This window comes from Penaeus vannamei, chromosome 25 (genome assembly GCF_042767895.1).
Source record: "Penaeus vannamei isolate JL-2024 chromosome 25, ASM4276789v1, whole genome shotgun sequence".
Taxonomy (NCBI): Eukaryota; Metazoa; Arthropoda; class Malacostraca; order Decapoda; family Penaeidae; genus Penaeus; species Penaeus vannamei.
Window position 1 is genome coordinate 25600677 of NC_091573.1, and position 15177 is coordinate 25615853.

The 15177-nt window shown below is 49.4% G+C and overlaps 1 protein-coding gene across 21 annotated transcripts in view; it reads left to right on the forward strand.

Annotated features, from left to right (window-relative positions):
- Klc (kinesin light chain) overlaps nt 1-15177 on the forward strand; it is a 181350-nt gene that overhangs the window by 67068 nt on the left and 99105 nt on the right. The window lies entirely within an intron of this gene.

Here is a 15177-nt window from a genome sequence, read left to right on the forward strand (position 1 = left end):
AGCAGACAGACTGGCTGACAGGCTCACTGCCTGGCGGAGAGCTTGAATGAAGTGAGTTTTGCCTCGTGCTCCTTTCAGCGCCTTCGTAAAATGGGACAAGAGTCTCGGGTCTTTGTCTTCCCTTTGACGCCGGCGAGGAGAGTTTGACGTTAATTTCCTTCCCCGTCGCCCTTGGGCTGTATACCCCCCCCCCCCCTATACCCCCTCCTCCCATCCAGGCTCTCACTTTGCTGTCTCTTCTTACTTTCTCCTCTTTTTGTCCTCTTCTTCCTGTTGTCGTCTAACTATTTTCTCACTTCATCTTTTTCTCATTTTCCTTCCTCCTCTCCCCTTAACATTTTCTACCTTTTTATATTTTCTTCCCTCATTCTCCCCTTTTCCATCTTTCATATCCTCTTTTTCCTGCCTTCCTTTCCCCTTTTTCCCTTGTTTAATTTCCCCTTTTCCTTCTCTTATTTCCTCCTTTCCCCCATTTTCCTTCTTTCCTTACCTTTTTTCCTATCTCTCATTTCCCCCTATTTCTTACTTCCTTTCCTCTTTCTCCTTACTTCCTTTCCTCTTTCTCCTTACTTCCTTCCCTCTTTCTCCTTATTTCCTTTCCCCTTTCTCCTTACTTTCTTTCCCCATTCTCCTTCCTCTTCTCCCCCTTTCCTTCCTTCCTTCTTTCTACTCTTACTCCATTTACAGCAAATGGGTTCCTTCCCCTTCCTCGCAAGGGAGATGATCTCATTCGTAATTTTACTCTATATGGGCGTGAATTTTTGAGGAGCTGTGGGGGAGCGGGCGTTGAGCGTGAGCGTAGATAAAGGGGGAAGAGGTGGAAGAGAGAAAAGGGAGTGGGTGAGAGGAGAGGGGAGGGAGAGATGAAAGTGGGGGAGGGGAGAGATGAGAGGGGAGAAGGGGAAAGAGGAGAGATGAGAGGGAGGAAGTGGAAAGAGGAGAGAGGGAAGAGGGTGGAGGGTGGAGGGAGGAGCAGGAAGGAAGGAAGAAGGGAGGGGAGAGGGAGGAGGGGTGAAGACGACAGGTTGGAAGGAGAGAGAGGATGGAAGAAAGGAGGGGGAGTGAAAAGGATGAAAATGATAGTGGATAGAGCAGAGGAGGAAGTAAACAAGAGAGACGAGGTTTAAGAGAGGGGAAAAGGGTAAGGGAAAAGCAGAGAGAGAGAGAGGGAGAGAGGGAGGGAGGGAGTGGGCCCGGAAGTGAGTGTGGAGTGGGTATCGGTTAGAATTGTTTGTTTGCACACGGCCCGTTGTGCCTGGGTCGTATACGAGTATGTAGCTTTCTGTTGCAAGTGGTTTGTGAGAATTTGTGAGTGAGTGTGAGTGTATGCGAAAAATGTGGATGACTCTGAGTCTTTGCGAGAATTTGTAAGTGAGTATGAATATTCGTGAGCGAGTGTAAGCCTTTGTGAGAATTTGTGAGTATGAGTGCGAGTGTTTGCGAGTATTTGTGAGTAGTGAGTGTAAGTGTTTGTGAGAATTTGTGAGTGCAGTGAGAATTTGTGTGTTAGTGTGAGTGTAGTGAGAATGTGTGAGTAAGTGTGAGTGTGAGTTTTTGCGATAATTTCTAAGTGTATGTGACTTTAGGAACGTATGTGGGTGTCTGTGGGAATTAGTAAGTGACTGCGAGAACTTTATGCGTGAGTGTGATTGTGAGTTAGCTTCGGCTTGTCGGGTACGAATGCCCCAACACTCACGACCTTGAGAGGAGGAGAGCGACGCCGTTGCATAAGATGATCGTTGTGTCACGGAACGCTCAGCGAGTAGAATGGGCGAGGGCGTGGAGATGATGAGGCTGCGGGGATCTCGGAGGCTACCCAAGTGCCTCGTATGTCTGTGTGTCTGTCTCTTATTCGATTCTCTTTACCTCTCCTCTTCCTTCTTCGCACCCTCCCTTCCTTATCTCCCCCTTCTTCCCTCATCTCTCCCTTTCTCCCTCATCTCTTCATTTCTCCCTCATCTCTTCATTTCTCCCTCATCTCCCTTTCTCCCTCATCTCTTCCTTTCTCCCTCATCTCTTCCTTTCTCCCTCATCTCTTCCTTTCTCCCTCATCTCTTCCTTTCTCCCTCATCTCTTCCTTTCTCCCTCATCTCTTCCTTTCTCCCTCATCTCTTCCTTTCTCCCTCATCTCTTCCTTTCTCCCTCATCTCTTCCTTTCTCCCTCATCTCTTCCTTTCTCCCTCATCTCTTCCTTTCTCCCTCATCTCTCCCTTTCTCCCTCATCTCTTCCTTTCTCCCTCATCTCTTCCTTTCTCCCTCATCTCTCCCTTTCTCCCTCATCTCTCTCTCTCTCCCTCCGTGCCCTGCGTCTTTCCTTCCTTCTCTTCCCCTCTTCCCCTGGATTGCCAAGAGGGTAAGGGATGAGAGAGGATGAGAAGAGGTAAGAGGGAAGTAATAAAAATAGGAGGTAGGGGGGAAAGAAATGAGAAAGTGAGTGGGGGGTGAAGAAAGGATCGAAACTGTGGGTAGGAGAGAGAGAAAGGAAATGATAGGAAAGGAAAGGAAAGGAAAGGAAAGGAAAAAAACAGGAAAGGAAAAGATAGAAAAGGAAAGAAAAAACAATAGGAAAGGAAAAGATTGAAAAGGAAAGTAAAAAAGGAAAGGAAATGGAAGGAAAGGGGGTGGTGTTGGTGATGGATGGAAGCAGGAGGTTGGAGTGAGGAGGGAAAGGAAGGGGAGGGGAAGGAAGGGAGGAGAGGGGAGAGGCAAGTGTAAGGACTCTCGTCTGGGCGGACATAATCACCGGTGCCTTGACGTCCTTGCTGCTCTAATGACGTCCTCAAAAGGAGTTCTCCTCTCCTCCGCTTCTGTGCCCTAAGGGGGGTCGGGAGTGGGTGGGGGAGGGAGCTCCGTTCCTCTCTTTCGTCTCCTCCTTGTCTCGCGCTCCTCTTTTCTTTTTTTCTCCCTCTCCTTTTTCTTTTACCTTTCTTACCTTTCACCCCCCTCCCCAGCGTCTGCCCTATTGCCTCTTCTTTTACCATCCCCCTTTTTTCCTCTTTCCCTCCTTTTCTCCAATCTCCTTTCCTCACACTCTCCCTCTCCCACTTTCCCTCCTTTTCTCCTCCATCCTTCCCTCCTTGCCTCTACTCTCTTTCTCTCCTCTCCTTCTCTCCCTCCCCCTTTCTCTCTCTCTCCCTCCTTCGCTCTCCCTCCCTCCTAATATCCCCTCACCTTCCCTCCTCCTCCTCCTCCTCCTCAGACTCCCTTCCCCTGTTCTTCCTCGCAGCCTTTCCTCCTCCCCTCCTGATTTCCCCTTGTTCTTGTTCTGCAGTTGTTTAATTTTATGAAGCACTTTGTTTCCTCTCTCCTTCCTTCCTTCCCACACTGGCTCGGGAAGGAAAGAGGGAGGGAAGGAAGAAAGAAAGAAAAATAGGAAGAAAGAAAGGAGGGAGGGAGGGAGGGAGGGAGGGAGGGAGGGAGGGAGGGAGGGAGGGAGGGAGGGAGGGAGGGAGGAGGAGGAGGAAAGAAACAAAGAAATAAAGAAGGGAAGGAAGGAAGGAGGCGAGTATTGCAGCGTGTGAGTGAGAGAGGGAAGAAGGGTGTGTGCTTTTCTGACATTTGCAGGGCGAGGGGGAAGGGGGGGTGAGGGGTAATGGGGCACATGCCTTTTCTCTAATGCTTATCTTTTATTGGTTTTCTTTTTTGTTTGATGTGTTTGTTTCTGGTCGTGCGATTGTTTGGAGTTTTTATTTTCCTCTAGTTAGTTTTAGTGTACAGCATTTGAGTTTTGTGGCTGGATGGTGTGACGATGGTGATGCAGTGGCGATGGTGGTACTGTGAAGATGGCGATGCTGTAAAGATGGTGATGCTCTGAAGATGGGGATATTGTGACGATGATGATGCTGTAAAGATGATGATGCTGTAAAGATGGTGATACTGTGACGATGGTGATGCTGTGACGATGGTGATGCAGTGACAATGGTGATACTGTGACGAGGGTGATGCTGTAAAGATGGTGATGCTGTAAAGATGGTGATGCTCTGAAGATGGTGATACTGTGACGATAGTGATGCTCTGAAGATAGTGATGCTCGGAAGATGGTGATGCTGTAAAGGTGGTGATGCTCAGAAGATGGTGATACTGTGACGATGGTGATGCTGTAAAAATGGTGATCCTGTAAAGATGGTGATGCTGTGACATTTGGCGATGCAGTGACGATGGTGATGCATTGAAGATGGTAGTGATTTTGTGCGATGGCGATGTCAAAACCCTCACGAGAAAAGATCACTTGAGAAGAGACACAGAAAGGGAAAGGTGAAGAGGGAAGAGAGAAGAGAAAAAAAGAAAAGACGATCGGCAACAGGACATCCTTGCGAGCGGATGGGAGGATGAGCGACGGCCGAACGCATCAGCACGGGGATGGTGATGGGAAAGATTTGCCTCGTGGATATTGCGGGCGGGATGAATGGGCGAGCTGGTGGGTGGGCGGGAGGAATGGGCGGGCTGGTGGGTGGGCGGGAGGAATGGGCGGGCTGGTGGGTGGGCGGGATCAATGGGCGAGCTGGTGGGTGGGCGGGATCAATGGGCGGGCTGTTGTGTGGGCGGGATTGTGGGCGGAGTGAGGGTGGGACGGGGAGTGAGCGATTTGTTTTTCTGTTTTGATGTTTTTGTTTGTTTGTTTGTTTGTTTGTTTATCAGTAATTTTGGTTTTAGTATTGGTGTAATCATGATGATTTTTGGTTAAGGATTTATGTTTTTATTTCCTCAGCGAAAAGAGAGAAAAAGACATAAGAAATAAGATAAATGAATATATAAATGAATAGATAAGTAAATAAATCAAATGAGATAGAAGAAAAGAAAAGAAAAGAAAAACAAGCATAACCCAACAAGAGGGGCGAAGGGGGTGGGAGGTAGATGTTGAATGCAGCGCTATAGGGTTGAGTTGATCGCGTAATTATCTGTCAATTGACACCGCATTCGTCGCCAATAATTGCACGACTCGGCGCTCTCTACGTCTTCGTGATTGCTATTGTTCCCTCCCTCTCTCCTTCTTCCTCCCTCCCTCCCTCCCTCCCTCCCTCCTCTTTCCCCGTCTTTCTACCTTTCCCTCAGTGTTCCTTCCCTTCTCCCAACCCCCTCTATCCCCTTCCTTTCATCCCTCCCTCGATATTCCCTCTCTCCCTCGAACCTCCCCTCCCTCTCCCTCCTTCTTTCTATCCCTTCCTCAATGTTCCCTCCCTTATCCCAATCACCCCCTCTCTCTCTTTCCTTTCATCCCTCCCTCTCTCCCTCTTTCCCTCCCTCGATGTTCCCTCTTCCTCCCTCCCTCCTTCCCTCCCTCCCTCCCTCCGTCTTCACGAAACGACCCTGTATCGATGTACCTCCGGCTCATTCGCTGTAATCGGGGGCGGAGAGGCAGCGGCGGAGCGGAGGCAAGGAGACAGTCAACACGGCGATGGAAGAAATTAGCTTTAATCTCGTGGGGCGGGGGGGAGGGAGTGAGGGAAGGGAGGGGGTGAGGGAAGGGAGGGGGTGAGGGAAGGGAGGGGGTGAGGGAAGGGAGGGGGAGAAGGAAGGGAGGGGGAGAGGGAAGGGAGGGGGTGAGGGGAGGGAGGGGGAGAGGGTAGGGAGGGGGTGAGGGAGGTAGGTGGAGTTAGGGGAAGGAGATGGGGGAGGGATGGAAGGGGAAGGGTGAGGGAGGGGAAGGGATAGAAGAGGGAAAAGAGGGAGATTTGGGGATGGGGGGGGTAAGTACCCGCCCTAACTCCCCCCTTTCTTCCCTCCCTTTGATCCCCTCCCTGCGGCTCTCTTCCCTCATTAGGATGAATTTGACACAGCGCTCTTTGGCACGCCGGCGAATAGGTCTCCCTGCAGGCCCTCCTCGCCTCGGGGTCGTGTCGGGCGCGAGAGAGCGGCAGCCTCCCTCCCCCGACGAGTCACTTGCGCGGCCCGAGTGAATCACCCCTTCGGCGCTCGCGTCGGGAACTGCGTCGCTGGGGGCCTGTTTTTATTCGCGCCCTTTTCGATTCCCTTTGTTTCTCGTCTTACTCTTTTTATTCCTGCTCCTCCTACTCCTTCTCCTACTCCAACTCCAACTCCTCTTATTCCCATTGCTCCCACTCCTGCTGCTCCTGCCCCTACTCCTACTCGTACTTCTACTACTCCTGCCCCTGTTCCTGATTTTGCGCCTACTCCTGCTCCCGTTTACCTTCTCCTCCTTCCTTTTCCTTTTCCTCCGTCTCCTCCTCCTCCTCCTCCTGTTGTTGTTGTTATTCTTCTTCTTCCTCCCGATCTACATCTTTATTCGTCTTCTTTATTCTCAGTTTCATTGGCTGGTGATGAATTACCCGCGAGTCCCCGCGATTAAGAACTCTGCGTTGCATGGTTGGAGACTTGTAGGGGGTGGGGAAGGGGGTGGGGGTGGGATGCTGCTGTTGACGAGGGTGTATGGGTGTGCGATGAGAAAACATCATGTGGTTGCGACGTCATGTTTGCGGGCGTCGAGAGGTAATTGGGTTATGCGGCGTTGCTCGGGAGATGCAGTGCGGGATTGGTAGTACACTTAACGCACGCACGGGCGAACGAATGAACGCACGCACGCACGAACTGACGGACGAAAAAACCAAGGAACCGACGAACGAACGAATGAACGGCAGGAAAATAACGAGGTGCATCGTAACTGTGTTTTACCGCCAACCTTATTTACCTAATAGGTGGTAATGGAAGAGGGAGAAGAAGAGGGACAGAGCGAGAGGGAGAGCTCAGAGGAGATAGAGAAAGGGAAGGAGAGATAGAGGGAGAGGCAGAGAGATGGAGGAAAGTAGGAGGGAAGAGAGGAAGAAAGACATGGAGAAAAGGAGAATGATGGGAGAATGGGACTGGCAGATAGAGAATGAGGGAGAGGGAAAGGGAGGGTAACGGGGAGATAGAGAAAGAGAGAGGGCCGCTGCACGAGTTCCATGAGTTGCATAGACGGCGTGAATGACTGACAGATTGACTGATTGGCGACGAAGGGAAGGAATTCTAAACAAATGGGGAAGCGAGGAGAAAAGCCACGAGAGAAGGAGAAGGAGAAGGACGAGAAGGAGAAGAAGGAGAAGGAGAAGGAGAAGAAGAAGAAGGAGAAGGAAAAGGAAGGTTAGGAGAAGTAGAAGGAGGAGGAGGAGGAGAAGGAGAAAGATAAGATTTAGATCGAGCGAGAAAAGACCACAAATCAAGAGGAGGAAGAATGAGTTCAGACGGATAATAAGGAAGCAAAGTTGCATGGAAAAAAAGAAAGAAAAAAAGAGGGAACAAGGAAGGAAAGATGAGAGAGAGAGAAAGAGAAAGAGAGAAAGAAAGAGAAAGAAAGAGAAAGAGAGAAAGAAAGAGAACGAGAAAGAGAAAGAGAGAGAGAGAGAAAGAGAGAGAGAAAAAAAACGATAAAGAGAGAAAGAGAGAGAAAAAAATGAGAAAGAGAGAAAGAGAGAGAAAGAGAGAGAGAGAGAGAGAGAGAGAGAGAGAGAGAGAGAGAGAGAGAGAGAGAGAGAGAAAAGAGAGTGAGAAAGAGAAAGAGAAAGAGAGAGAGAGAGAGAGAGAGAGAGAGAGAGAGAGAGAGAGAGAGAGAGAGAGAGAGAGAGAGAGAGAGAGAGAGAGAGAGAGAGAGAGAGAGAGAGAAAATCTCTTACGATGCACCGAGCGTCTCGAGAGGACGTACCTGAAGAAGGGAGAAGAATAGGGCACTGCTGGCCAAGCTCGAACCTTATCTCCCCTCTCCACTCCCCCCCGTCGGCCCCTCGTCGCTAATTAGCACTCGTTATCATAATGCAGCCATTTGCCACGACAACTTGCGCTAATGACTTGCAAATGCTGAAGGAGATGAATCCATGAGCTAATGAGAGGGGGGAAGAGGGGGGAAGAGGGGGGGAGGGAGAGGAAGGGGCAGGGGGGAGAAGTAGGGGCAGGGGGGCAGAGGTAGGGGGCAGGGGGGAGAGGTAGGGGGCAGGGGGGGAGAGGTAGGGGCAGGGGGGAGAGGTAGGGGCAGGGGGAGAGAGGTAGGGGGCAGGGGGGAGAGGTAGGGGCAGGGGGGAGAGGTAGGGGAAGGGGGGAGAGGTAGGGGCAGGGGGTAGAGGTAGGGGCAGGGGTGTGGGAGAGGTAGGGGCAGAGGGGGAGAGGTAGGGGCAGGGGGGAGGTAGAGGCAGGGGGGAGAGGTAGGGGCAAGGGGGGAGAGGTAGGGGCAGGGGGGGAGAGGTAGGGGGCAGGGGGGGAGAGGTAGGGGCAAGGGGGGGAGAGGTAGGGGCAGGGGGGAGGAGAGAGGTGTAGGGGCAGGGGGGGGAGAGGTAGGGGCTGGGGGGAAGAGGAGGGGCAGGGGGGAAGAGGAAGGGCAGGGGGGATGGGAAGGGGCAGGTGGGGGGATAGAAAGGGGCACTAGGGAGAGGAAGGGAAAAGTAGAAATTGAGGTGGAGGTGGATCTGGCTGTAGATGGTAGGATGTTGAAAAAGAAAGTTGGAGTGGGAGCTTTAAATAGATAACAATATTTATTATACAAAGGCAAGTAGAGATGTATGTTTGTGTGTGGAGGAGAGGGGTATATGTATGTGTATGTATAAAAGAAAGAGAGAGAGAGAGAAAGGGAAGGGAAAAGAAAAGAGAAGAGAGATTAACAGCAGCAGAGAAAAAGAGAGAACAAGAAGCAGAGAGAGAAATAGAGAACAAGAAGCAGAGAGAGAAAGAACAAGAGCGAGAACAAGTGTACTCACGGTTGAGCGAGTGAATGCCAGCTAAACTGTGCAGATGTGCTCTCGCAGGAAGTACACATTAATGGCCTCGTCATGATATAGGGATCGCCCGCCACTTAGACTTTAGGGTACAGGGAGGAGAGAAGAGAGGGGAGTGGAAGAGAGGAGGAGAGGGGAGTGGACGAGAGGAGGGAGAGAGGGGTGGGGACGAGAGGAGGGAGAGAGGGGACGAGGAGGAGGGGAGAGAGGGGGTGGGGACGAGAGGCAGGGAGAGAGGGGTGGGGACGAGAGGAGGGAGAGAGGGATGGGGACGAGAGGAGGGAGAGAGGGGGTGGGGACGAGAGGAGGGGGAGAGAGGGGTGGGGACGAGAGGAGGGAGAGAGAGGGTGGGGAGGAGAGGAGTGGAGAGAAGGGAAATTCGAGGTGTGAAGAAGAGGAGGGCAAGAGAGGTAGGGAAGAGCGGAGAGGAGGGGAAGAGAGGAGGGGAGAGAGGGGTGGGGACGAGAGGAGGAGGAGAGAAGAGAAGAGAAAGGAGAGAAGACTTGAGGTGAGATGTTAGGAAGCAGGGAGGAAAGAAAGGGAGTGCGGGTAATGCCATGCGTGAAGTGCCATGGCGGAGGGGGGGGGGGAGGGTGCCACAGGGATAGTAGCATGGGGACGCCGCCTCCATTGCGTCCGACGGCAGCGTGCATAGGGAAGTAGGGAACGGCAGTTGTCGGGCACACACCGCCTGCTCGGCTGCGTCCCTAAGGGCTGGATGTCCCTCCTTTTTCCTTCGTTCGTTTTCTAATGAAAAAGTGTGAGGGGGGCAGGGGTGGGAGAGGAGGGAATAGCCAAAAAAAATCGAAGCGAAGAGAAAAAAGGGGGAAAAGAAGAGGGAAGAACAAAAAATGAGGGAATAAAGGAGAGGGAGAGAGAGAGATACGGGCCAGCAGGAATGTTTAGGAATCCTCCTTTCCCCGCATCGTGAAAATGTTTTGATATTTCGACGTCCGTAGGGAGGAAAGACTACTTTGTTATGTAGCAATCTCCACGTGGAAAAATCACATTCCCTTCATATTCTGCAAAATGGTTTCGAACAAGCATTGAAGCATTAGATTATTCTCATTAAGCTAGATTGCCGTTTAATCGGATTCGTCAGGGGATGGAAGAGATTATTATTTTTTTATCTCTCTCTTCGTCCACTTCGTCTTCCCCTTCCTCTTCCTCCGTCGTCCTCTTCTTCGTCTTTATTTTTATCTTCCTACTCCTCCTCCTCCTCCTCCTCCTCCTTTCTTTTCTCTCCTTCAAAGTCGGGGGGGGGGGGGGGAATTTTGTCCTAGGGTTGAGTCGAAGAAAATGACTTTCGGGGATATATATCCTCCCTCTATCCGGCAGGGTTGGTCTGGGTCGCTTTGCTGGTCGTGGCGGCGGTGTGCGTGGTGGTTTTCGTTCCTCTTCTCCCTTTCCCTCCGTCTCTCTGTCTGTGTCTGTCTCGCTCTCTCCCTCTCTTTCTTTCTCCCTCCCTCCCTCCCTGATTTCCATCCTCTCCTTCCTCCTCTCCCTTTTCTCTCTCCTCCCTTTCCTCTTCCTCCTCCCCTCCCTTTTCTCTCTCCTCCCTTTCCCCTTCCTCCTCCCCCTTCTCTGTCTCCATCTCTGTCTCCATCACATCGCCTCTTCTTCTTCCCACACTGAAATCTTGAAAAAGATGCGCACTTTCCCGCATTCAGGGGCGCTCCTCCCTGTGGCTCAAGGCGGCCGCTTGGTGTGATGCGACGGTAGGAAAGAAATTCACACGAACTCACACTCGCACGCACACACGCACACAATTTTATGTGTGTGTTTGTGGTGTGTGTGTGTGTATGTGCGTGTGTGTGTGCGTGTGTGTGTGCGTGTGTTTATACATACATACAAACATACATACATATACAGGTTAACATTAAGAAAATCTGGCCGTCGAAATTACGGTTCCTTCAGATTTCCGGCGTCGATGTGCCACTGTTTTCTTGAGTCTATAGTCAGCTTTGGGCCATGCTCATACATTTCTTTGCTGCTGTATAGCCCCCGATGGATTCAGCAAAGAAAAGAGGCGTAAGACATTTGTAATCACACAAAGCCGGCATTTTCGAAAATCCGGCACTCCCTTGGTCCAGATGTTCCCGGATTTTTGAATATCAACCTGTATACTGAAAGTAAAACGTAGAAATATTGTGATGAGAGTTGGGAAATACTTATAAGAATAAACAAACAGCAACGCCAAAGTATTAGCATAAACAACACCAGTAGGAAAAAACTCGGGTTCTAACTGAGTTCACGGCGTAATGAGCGTTCCTGCGACACGACCCGACACGAGAGAATCCGGAACGCCGCGCTGTCCGATTTTTTTGCGCTGACGACTCGACTTATTACGAAAAAAATTCAAAAGTAAAACTGACAAAGGGCTATTATGCAAATGTTCTGACTGCTGCCGTTGCTGAAGTTCTCTTTGTTTGTTTTCATTATCGAAGTTATTTTCATTATCATTGTTATTGTTGTTTTTGGTTTTGTTGTCATTGTCATTATCAGTAGCAGTATCAATGCTATTGTTACTGTCATGACACACGCACGCACACGCACACGAAATGTATGAAATGTAATGCATCCATGACATACTCGACTTGTCCCCTCTCCGTGTCATGTGATGGACTGAATGACGGTGCCTGTCGAGGATGACACTATGAGTTGACGCCGAGAGTTGCACCTGAGTGACGGCACTGCGGACAGGAAGGGGAAGGGAGGGAGTGGGTAAAGGGAGAGAGGGGAAAGGGGGAGGGAGAAAAGGATGGGAGAGGGTAGAGGAAGGGAGGGAAGAAGAAGAGGGGGAAGGGAAAGGGGAAGGGAGTGGATTGGGGAATTGGGGAATAGGGAAAGAGTGGGTAAAGGAAAAGAGAGAGAGAGAGAGGGGTACGTAAGAGAAAGAGAGGATAGAGGGAAGAGAGAGTGAATTCAAGAAAAGGAAAGAGGAGAGAAGGGTAGAAGGATAGAGGGAGATTGGACGAGGAAGGGAAAGGGACGGGTGAATAGGAGTGAAGAGAGAAGAGGATAGGAAGAAGAGAGGCATCGGAGGAGGGAAGGGGGAGTGCCGCTATTCGGAATGTGGAAGGCCCAGCCCGAGAGGAGGGTGCGCGGGGGGGGGGGGGCGTTCCCAGAAGGATAGAAGACAAAGGAGAGAAAGTGAACGTGTCATCGCTTTTTATAATTGTGTGTGTACTGTACGTCTATTTTCTCTCTCTCTCTCTCTATGTCTCCCTCCCTCTCTCTCTCTCTGTCTCCCACTCTCTCTCTCTCTGTCTACCTCTCTCTCTCTCTCTGTATGTGTGCGTGCGTGCGTGTGCGCGCGTGCGGTCGCGTGTGCATGTGTGTGTGCGTGTTTTGTTTTATGTTCTGCTCTGTTCTTTGTTCTGTTCCTGTGCGTGAGCGCGAGTGGCATGCGTGGGTGCTTCCCTGCATGCCAGCGTGTGCGCTTGCATGGTTAATATGCGTATGCTGCCTTTAATAGGTCAGCGTCGAAAATGTCCCGCGTGCATGCGGCCAAGGTCGTGGCGGAGGGAGGGCCGTTCCCATGCAGATGAGGGCGCTGTGGGGCCGGATGCTCATGTGGCCCCCGTGAGAGAGAGGGTGTGAGTGAGTGAGTGAGTGAGTGAGTGAGTGAGTGAGTGTGAGAGTGTGTGAGTGAGTGTGATAGAGTGTGAGTGCGTGAGAGAATGAATGAGAGAGTGTGAGTGTGAGTGAGTGTGTGTGTGTGTGTGTGTGTGTGTGTGTGTGTGTGTGTGTGTGTGTGTGTGTGTGTGTGTGTGTGTGTGTGTGTGTGTGTGTGTGTGTGTGTGCAACAGGAACAACGAAGTTGCAATATGTTCACCATGAATTCCAAATGTGTGTGCGCAAGTGCAAGTGTGTGTGCAAGTGTGTGTGCGCAAGTACAATTGTGTGTGCAACAGGAACAACGAAGTTGCAATATGTTCACCATTAATTCCAAATGTGTGTGCGCAAGTGCAAGTGTGTGTGCAAGTGTGTGTGCAAGTGTGTGTGCGAGTGTGTGTGCGAGTGTGTGTGCGAGTGTGTGTGTGTGTGTGTGTGTGTGTGTGTGTGTGTGTGTGTGTGTGTGTGTGTGTGTGTGTTTCGGAGAGAGTGAGTGAGTGAGTGGAGTGGAGACAATATGCCTCGGTATGTGCATAAATTTACAGTGTGTTTTTATATTAATTAATTAATTGAAAGAATATTATATTGATTTTCTAGTGTAGATATAAGGTTAAAGGTATTCGTCAAACAGCATATATATATTTTTTTAATTCTTTTATTTTTTATATATGAAGGTTTTTTTAAATATTAATTTACATTTCTTTCATCTATATTTTGTATTTAATTTAAATCACTAATTTCTGACGTGTGATTAAAGGAATTGAGCAGCGGAGAGGGCTTCTAAAACACAAACATTTATTCTAATCAATGTGTGATCGCTTATCCATTTGCCAACGTTAGCTTATGTTATCTCTTAATAAGATAAAGCGAGATAAGGGTGGGTGTGAATGGCGATCAAGAGGTGTGTTTAGGTCTGCGGCGCGTGGTGGAAAGGGCGGCCGATAGCGCTTATCGTCGCTGGGTGGGAAGGGGAGTGAAGCCGGGGAGGGGGAATGGGGAGGGAGGGAGGAGGAGAGGGACAGGGTCAGGGACAGGGACAGGGTCAGGGTCAGGGACAGGGACAGGGACAGGGACAGAGACAGAGAGAAGGGGGGAAGGAGGCAGGTATAGAGTTCAGGAGGGGGAGTGGGAGTGGTAGGGGGAAAGAGAGAAAGGGAAAGGGAGAGTGAACGGTAGCTGAGAGGAAAGTTTCTGAGAGGTTTGGTTCCATATCGATATTTTATTATTATTATTATTTTAATGTATTGTCTATATTGGTTGATTTATTTATGATGATTTATTTGTCGTAACCTCCATGGACGGTTTGCCATAACTTTTTGTTTATGAATGGTTTGCCATGGCCTTTATGGTTTGCCATAACCCTCCTTTGTTCATGAATGATTTTTGATAACCTTTCTGTGTTTATGGATGATTTGCTAGAAACTTGCCATAACCTTTTTTTCATAACTTATTTGCCATGGCCTTTCTGTGTTCATGAATGATTTGCTATAAATCTTTCTTTTTTGCCATATCCTTCCTGTGTTCAGGAATGGTTTTCTCTAGATCCTGCTTTTATTTGCCGTAACCTTTCTATTTTTTTCTTTCTCTTTCCAGGTAAGCATCTCGGACGGATGGTTGTCTCGTGAGTAGATCGGATAAGATCAGTTGGAAATGTTTGCGCTGGATGAGCTGTGGTGTGTGCTGATAAAAGGGTTGGTTAGATAAATTGTGATAGGCGTGGGTGATAAGTTCCAGGTGACTTGATGGCGGTAGGCTAGTTCCAAATCATGCTGACACATTCATTTTCTCTCTCTCTCTCTCTCTCTCTCTCTCTCTCTCTCTCTCTCTCTCTCACTCTCTCTCTCTCTCTCTCTCTCTCTCTCTCTCTCTCTCTCTCTCTCTCGCTCACTTCTCTCCTGACTCATCTATCTATCTATCTATCTATATATCTATCTATCTATCTATCTATCTATCTATCTATCTATCTATCTATCTATCTATCTATCTATCTATCTATCTATCTATCTATCTATCTATCTCTATCTACCTATTTCGCAACTCCCATATCACTCTCCGCATGGCATTTTCGCTCTCGCTCTTACTCCCAGTCCCACTCTCACTCCCACAACTACAAGCACAAGCAGCGCTTACTCACCAGCAGAGTGGCACGGGTTGACTAACATATATTTTTTTTGTTCTTACGTCGACGTCATCTTGTCAGACCCGTTTTCGCTGGTCAAGGTCGGCCATTGATTCGGATGCAGAGCCGCTGTTCGTTCCTCTTGCATGGTGGCCTGGGGGCATTAAGGGTTGAGGTTTTGGTTGTCTCTTTGTTGTTTGTGGTTCGTTGGACACACCATGCGAATGTAGGTGTACAATCGTGGACGCATGCACACGCACTCACGGTCACACACAACCAGTCACACTCGCAAGTTACTAGACACACTTGCATTTACACTTTGGTCTTGTTCTTACTTTTTGCCTAGTGGTTATTTATTCAGTTGCTGTACTTGTGCGTGTATTTGAACTTGCGCTTTGCATGCACGACAAGCAATTGAACGTGGTCACAGGCACATGCCAATAACGATCTATCTGGGTGATCTATCTATCCATTTGCTATTACACTTCCATCGTCTTGTTAAAGTGTGTTGATTAAATTATGTCTTTCCCAAATTACGTTGAGTAGATAGATGTTAGAAGGAGAAATTTTCATGATCTCAATTTCAGTTTTTTTTAAATGATTAATGCACGAGTTAATTAGAAGGAAATTCTTGAAAGGGAAAAAAGAAAAATGATGGAAAGAGGAATGTGGACTCATTTTCTAAAACATGAGAATGAAAAGAAGGTATATTTGGGTAAGAGATAAGAGGGGGAGATTTGGGGG